Source organism: Furipterus horrens, unplaced genomic scaffold, assembly GCF_987537825.1.
Source record: "Furipterus horrens unplaced genomic scaffold, mFurHor1.1.pri manual_scaffold_4, whole genome shotgun sequence".
NCBI lineage: Eukaryota > Metazoa > Chordata > Mammalia > Chiroptera > Furipteridae > Furipterus > Furipterus horrens.
Window position 1 is genome coordinate 23486471 of NW_028327174.1, and position 7758 is coordinate 23494228.

At 40.0% G+C, this 7758-nt stretch overlaps 1 protein-coding gene across 1 annotated transcript in view; it reads right to left on the reverse strand.

The window, feature by feature from the left end:
* Nucleotides 1-5428: 5428 nt before the first annotated feature.
* The window catches only part of M6PR (mannose-6-phosphate receptor, cation dependent), a 36084-nt gene continuing 33754 nt past the window's right edge, over nt 5429-7758 (reverse strand). Inside the window, exon 8 of the transcript XR_016510437.1 lies at nt 5429-6116. The gene's annotated coding sequence lies outside the window, so the exon portion shown is untranslated. The remainder of the gene's footprint in view (nt 6117-7758) is intronic.

Here is a 7758-nt window from a genome sequence, read left to right on the forward strand (position 1 = left end):
CTCTATTAACAACTGGTCTTATTAGTTTTATGCAAAGAACCTTATGTCATTACTTACTTCTTCAGAATGCCAAATTCTGGAGGGATCAGGTAGGGAGAAAAATATACAGTGTGAAGGAAAATCCTTGTCCTTCTAGTATTCACTAGAATTGCATTCCCATACTTTACACTTTCTTTCATTCACTTTCCTACATGTGAGGTTTCTTTTTTAGGGGGGGGAAGGGGGATTTGCTGGCTCTTTTATTAATTTATTTTGCTTTCATTCTTTTTCCCCCTGCTAAAAATTTTTGTTTGTTTGTTTTTCTATTACAGTTGTCCCACTTTTTTCCCCATTGTTTCCCTGCACCCTGCCCACCCCTTCTCCCACAGTCAATCCCCACCCCATTGTCCATGTCCATGGATCATTTATACATGTTCTTTGACTAGATCCTTCCCCTTCTTACCCCCCTTCTTTCCCCAACCGTCCCCCCTTGTCACTGTTAATCTATTCCTTGTTTACTTGCCTCTGGCTCAATTTTGCTCATTTGTGTTGTTCATTAGCCTGTATTAGGTGATATCATATGGTATTTTTCTTTCATTGCCTGGCTTATTTCGCTAAGCATAATTCTCTCTAGTTCCATCCATGTTGTCGCAAATGGTAGAAGTTCCTTCTTTCTTTCTGCTGCATAGTATTCCATTGTGTAAATGTACCACAGTTTTTTGATTCACTCATCTACAGATGGGCACTTAGGCTGTTTCCAGCACTTGGCTATTGTAAATAGTACTGCTATGAACAGTACTATAGGGGTGCATAAGTTCTTTTGAATTGGGGTTTCAGGATTCTTCAGGTATAATCTTAGCAATGGAATCACTGGATCAAAAGGCAGTTTCATTTTTAGTTTTTTGAGGAAATTCCATACTGTTTTCCATAGTGGCTGCACCAGTCTGCATTCCCATCAACAGTGCAGTAGGGTTCCCATTTCTCCACATCCTCACCAGCATATGTTGCTTGTTGATTTGTTGATAATGGCCATTCTGACTGGTGTGAGGTGGTATCTCATTGTGGTTTTTATTTGCATCTCTCTGATGGCTAGAGATGTTGAGCATTCTTTCATACGCCTATGGACCCTCTGTATGTCCTCTTTGGAGAAGTGTTTGTTCAGGTCCTTTGCCCATTTTTTAATTGGGTTGTCTGCCTTCTTGGTGTTGAGTCGTATAAGTTCTTTATATATTTTGGAGATCAATCCCTTGTCTGAGGTATCATTGGCAAATATATTTTTCCATATGGTTGGTTACCTTTTCACCTTGCTGATGTTTTCTTTAGCTGAGCAGAACCTCTTTAGTTTGATGCAGTCTCATTTGTTTATTGTTTCCTTTATTTCCCTTGCCTTTGGAGACATATTGGTGAAAATATTGCTATGTGGCATATTTGAAGTTTTCCTGCCTGTTTCCCTCTAGGACTTATGGCATCAGAGCTTACATTTAAGTCTTTGATCCATCTTGAGTTTATTCTAATGTATGGTGTAAGTTGGTGATCTAGTTTCATTTTTTTTTGCACGTCCCAGTCCAGTTCTCCCAGCACCATTTGTTGAAGAGGCTCTTTTCACTCTGTTTTATGTTCTTTCCCCCTTTGTCAAATATTAGTTGACCATATAGGCCTGGGTTTATTTCTGGGTTCTCTGTTCTGTTCCATTGATCTATATGTCTGTTCTTATGCCAGTATCAGACTGTTTTGATTACTGTGGCCTTGTAGTATAGTTTGGGATCAGGTATTGTGATTCCTCCTACTTTTTCCATTTTGTTGCACTGTCTGGGATTTATTTTCTATGTTGTCCTCCAGCTTGCTGATCCAATTTTCTGCTTCCTCTAGCCTGATTTTAATTCCTTCTACTGTGTTCTTCAATTCAGAAATTGTATTCTTCATTTTCTCCTGGCTCTTATTGATAGCTTCTATGTCCTTTTTTATGCTGGTGTAATTTTCAGTAAGGTCCTTGTAGTTTCCCTGGAGTTCTTTGTAGTTTTCTTTGAGCTCGCTGAGCTCATTAAGCTTCTCTATAATCCATGTTTTGAATTCTATATCTGATAGTTTGTTGTCCTCTATTTCATTTAGCACTCTTTCTGGGGATTCCTCCTTTCCTTTCGATGGGGGGTTGTTTCTCTGTCTCCACATTTTTGTGATCCTTCTTATTTGTTGCTGTTTCTCAGATTGATCTGAACTTCCTGGATCGGCCCCTGGTGGTGTCAGATCATGTACCAGTCTGGGCCTAGGCAGCCTGTTGGAAACTACCAGAGATCTACTGCCTTTGTCTGTCTCCTTTAGTTGTTAATTTATTCAATCTGTGATAAGCCGTCCCCCTAGGGTGGGGCAGATTAATTCTTGCAGTCGGGGCTTTTGCTTCCCCTCTGGCTGATGCCACTTGGAGGGGAATGGTCTGCCCTCAGTATGGGGAATGAGTCAGCACTGTGACCCGGTCAACTGCTCCCTCAGTTTTCTCCTCAAAGCCACCACCCCGAATTCTCCCTAAGCATCTCTAGTCCTCTTTTTTAGGGATAGAGAAGCCAGTGACTCAAACCAGTAGGAGATAATTAACAGATGAATCATGGAAAAGGGGGGAGGAAATGACATTCCAAGGCTCCTCACACATATCTCTGGGATCAAAAGGAGGAAGATTGTCATCACCAAACACAGAGAAATGGGAAGATGTAGCTAGATAACTTGGCAAATAAGTTGGAGATACAGTAGACCTATAACTAGACTACCCTTAGTTAATCACACCCTGAGTTAAGTAGTTAATTGCATTAGATTTTGAACCCGGAATAACCAGTAATGGGGAAACCAGGGGAGAAGGGGAGGGGAGGGGGAGCTAATCGCATTAGGGAGGGGGAGCTAACCACATTAGTATAAAACCAGTTTTCTTTGTCTACCTCATGTGCACATGCTCCTGGCTGGTGGTGCACCCGACTCTGCAGACTCGTGAATAAACGCCTCACTTTGCTGCTGAAGTCCTGTGTCCAGTGATTTACTGTGAGTGTTTCTCACATCTCTGCCCTCCCTCTGCTTGAGCCCAGGGTAAGTGGGTGCCAAAATATTTTTGTACGTGATCCGTTTAAAAGCTCTTCGTCTCCAACCGTTTCCTTCAGGCCAGCAAAAAACCATGTGGCTTTTTGCTTTTCACAGCTGGATGCTATTTTACTTTCTGCTCTATTGCTGTAGGCTGGGAAACCCAGCTGGGGGTGTAGACCCTGCCCTTCTCAGAGGGAACTGTTGGCTGCTGAGCTGTTTCTCAGTCCCTTCAGCTGCCACCTGTGGGAGCCCAGGCAACCCTTTCGCGTCTCTGCACTCCCTGCCAGTCACATTGCGATGAAGTGGCCTTTTCTGTCTCTCCGTGGTTATAAGACTTCTCTCCAACTAGTGTTCCATTGGTTATTCCAGGTTATTTCTCCACAACTAGGTTGTAATTCCAGACTGGTCCTGGGAGGAGGTTAGTGTAGCTTCCACTTACTCCTCTGCCATCTTGGATCCCCCAAACACATATTTCAGTGAGGGTGAGTTTGCTTATCAACATATTCAGTAGGTCATTTACATCTCATTGCTTTCCCCCCTTCCACCAGGTTAGTTAACATATCGGGCTAGGTTCATTATCATTTCCTTTGGGAACGGGTTCAGTCTATCAGCATATCCTTTGGGAATGGATAAGTCCAAGGCCAGGTTAATTGGCATATACTGAAAGTCCAGGTGTGCATTCTAGCTGCCTGCATGTTCCGACAGTTATAAACTTTGGGGTCAGACAGCCTTGCACTTAAATTCTGACTCTGTTGCTTACTACCCCTGTGAATTTGGAACAATTTACTTAACCTTCTTCAGCTTTGATTTCCTCATCTGTAAATTAAAGATTAATAATAGGTAGCAGAAAAGGTTATTGAGAAGGTTCAATTCAATAATGTCTGTGAAGCCACAAAGAGAGAGAGGCTAAGTATATTTTTCATTTTTTTTTTCCCTTTAGACTTCTCAGGGGCTTAGCTCTCTTGTCCTAAAATACATAACCCCAGAGGGTATAAATCTAGTGCTTTGTCTCAATATGGATTTGTACCCAAATCCTGGAAAAGCAGATACAAAACAAACAAACAAACAAAAACCAACTTGAAGCCCTAAAAAGGTAAATTTTGTATACAGGAAATGGAATACTTTTTTTCATATTAAATGACAGAAATAAGGGCAGTAGATTATGCTGCCCCCAAATATACCACTTTGGCATATGCAGTACTTTGAGCTAAAGGCAACTGAGAATTAACAAATGCAGAAAGAGTTCTCTGCCTAATAAATTTCCCTTTGCAAAGGTCCCCTTTAGCTCCCCACCCCAACCCCTACTCGGGGGGAAAAGAGAGCACTCTCCCAGCAATTTAGCAATTTATGTCCCTGAAAGCCTCAAACCTTTTTCATTTGTTAAGAATGGCATAGAAGTTTCTCTAACTGCTTCTTTGAGTTTTAATTCTTTTCTGTGAACTCCCATAAAGTAAATATTAATAAAAACTCTGTGCTTTTTCTCCTGTTTATTTGGCTTTTGTTAGTTTAATTCATGAGCTCCCATTAATTGAATCTAAGCAAATAGAAGTTTTTCTTCTCTATGGTAAATTCATTAACTCACAAACTTATTTACTAAATTGTGAGTTAAAAAAGTTATGATATAGGCTGAATAAAAAATAAAGAGTGGTTTAGATACATTTGTTGAGGACAAAAATATACTCAGTTACTAAAGGAAACTAATAGTAGCTTGAACTATGTGTCAGATACTGTATGAAATACTGTATAAACATTTCATTTAAAAATATTTTATTTATTTAGTTTTAGAAAGAGAAGGGAAGGAGAAAGAGAGGGAGAGAAACATTGATATGTGTGAGAAACAATCAGTTGCCTCTCGCACTCCCCCATCTGGCCCACAACCCAGGCATGTGCCCTAACTAGGAAGTGAACCAGTGATCTTTTGGTTTGCAGGCCAGTGCTCAACCCACTGAATCATACCAGCCAGGGAAACATTTCAATTATTTTCAACAAATACTAGGTGTTCTTATTTTACAGTAGGAAAACCAAAGCTGAGAGGTGCATGATTTGCCCTTAATGGATGGTAACTGCCTAAACTGGTGATGTCTTTGTTATTATTGACCTTATGCTACTCAAGGATGTGGGAGTACGTGTTTCTTCTGGAGGTTGTGATGCATGGAATATCAAGCTGAACCAATCAACAAAGTAATTTTAAACATCTGTTCTAAAGAAAGGGAGTATGGTGGGTATAGGGTTGGACCCTGTTAGGGTCCCTGACTGAGTCTGAAAATTAAGGTGACGAAGACATATTCACAGGAGAAAAACATACAAATTCTAAAAAAAAATGACTAAAGACAATTTAGGTGATAAGTACAAACTTTATTTAACACTTCACAAAACGGACAGTCTCCTTTCAGAAGACCGCAACATTGGGTGCAAGGCAAGAAGCTTTACAGGCTGAAGAATAACGAACAAAGAAGTATAAATATACAGCCCAGAGCTGATCTGGCATTTGGGGATCGGATGACTGGATATACTGTTCTTCTGGTCAAGTGGAGCATTTACAGGAACATAGAAGTTAGCTGCGTTTTGGTTGCTGATGGGGAACCCTAGGCAGAAGTGGCTCCATCTTGGGCCTACAGATTTATTTCAACATTAAAAAAAAAAAAAAAAAAAGATTTTATTTATTTATTTTTAGAGAGAGGGGAAGGGAGGGAGAAAGAGAGGGAGAGAAACATGGCTCAATTGCCTTTTGCACACCCTCAACTGGGGACCTGGCCCACAACTCAGGCCTGTGCCCTGACCGGGAATCAAATTGGCGACCCTTTGGTTCACAAGCCGATGCTCAATCCACTGAGCCACACCAGCCGGGGTTCAACAACATTTATTTAAGTGGTATGAAGAGTCAAATAAAGTTAGACTGGTGTATCTTTATGCTGGGCTTGATGAAGAGTGGCTAGTTGTGGGAGGAGTATCACAGATTAAGGAGTGTAGGTAAGTGCAGTTCACTGGGGGTAAGTTCTTCTTGGTGTCCCTTTGTCTTCAGGGATAAGAGTCCTCCTTCCCTCCAGTGGCACCTCTCCAGAGGGTTTTATGACCTGTTTTAGAAAAGAAGAAAGAGGTAAGGAAGAAGTCAGAGTAACTTTCCTGTTTCTGCCCTTGTCTCAAACTTCTTCAGCTTCAAAATAATTAATATGCCAAGGTGCTATATTTTGGGTTTGTCCTGAACTCTATCATGGGTATTTGTGGTAAGGAATGAGAGGTATCTTTATATGTTTTAATTCTTTTTTTTATTTTTAGTTGAAAGGAGGGCGAGCACCTGGGAAATTAACAAGTTTTTTTTTGACATTTATTTGCCAAGGATTATAAAATGTTACTCCTCTACAGTCATCTTTTAACCTTCAAGTTTCTCCACTCAAAATTGAGAGGGTTGGATAATTTTAAAGTTCTTTTTTGCTTTAAATATCTAAGAGTCTATAAATCCCTTTTATCTTCATTTCATTTTCTCCCAACTAGACCTTAAGTGGCATATAGGGTTGTGGGGGATGGGGATGGAACGTGAATGGTGGTTCACACCTCAAATTGGTTTTGATATCTTTTCTTCCCCTTTCATCCTACCCATATTTGCATAAAAATGTGATCACACATCCTTACTTACCTAGTTGTAAACAGACACATTTAATTGATAGTAACACAGACAGGGTTAAGGACCACCTCTTGCTTCACAATGCATTGCACAACGCTGGGCTTAGAAGAGAAACTTGAACGCTCATTCAATGCTCAGTTGATGTACAAAATGACATTAACCTACTTTCTATTCTATTTGCTTTAGTTGCTTCCAAACAGTTGATTTCTTTACAGATGCTGATCTTTCCTTTTTTTAGGTAAGTTTGCAGGGGGTGGGGTTGATTTCCACTCGCCAGATAGAATGCATTTCCTTTTCACCTATTTAGGCTAATGACTTTCAGTGTTATGCAGAGTAAAGAAATTATTTAGCCTCCATTCACAAGAACTATTTGGTTTGAAAAAGAAATGTTAATTCCAGAAGAATCATTAAATGAAAATGAGAAAGTTTAGCAAAAAAAGAAAAGCTGGTTGTGCATTTTCTAGAAATCACAAATTGTTTAGATCGAAATGAGAGATTCCGTACTTGTTCCCAAGCTGATTCAGTCCACAACAATGATTTTCTTTTGGAGTTTTCAAATACTTCACTTTACTGTTGATACATTTCCTTTTTATCCTGAAATTTTCTTTGGGAAATTGCTTAGACCTGTGACCCAGGAAGACTCCTGTGCTTTGGAGAATAATGAACTTGAAAAGAATTACTGTGAAATATGGGGTAAAACCTCTGCATAAGAAAGTTAAAATTCTGGGCTCATAATGATTGAGGCATGCTCTGTGATAGAGTATTTCTAGGCTAGATTTATATCAGTTAACAAAATTATACGTCATCACTATCTTATCCCCTAACATCAACTAAAATTATGTACGAGCTGGTGATCCAGGAAATAAAGACAAGTCTTTAGATGTGGGATGTAACTAAATGAATTGGTAGTAGCTCTGCTCCCCATCTAATAGGGCTGAAAAATGACCAGGTACCCATTAGGTTATGCAAGTTTCATAGATCATTGGAAAAAATACACTCTTGGCATCTACCCCATATCCCTGGGATGTATTTACGGGCCTTTTGTAGACACTTAACAGTGATCATTCTCCCACGGAACCTATGGAAGCACATGA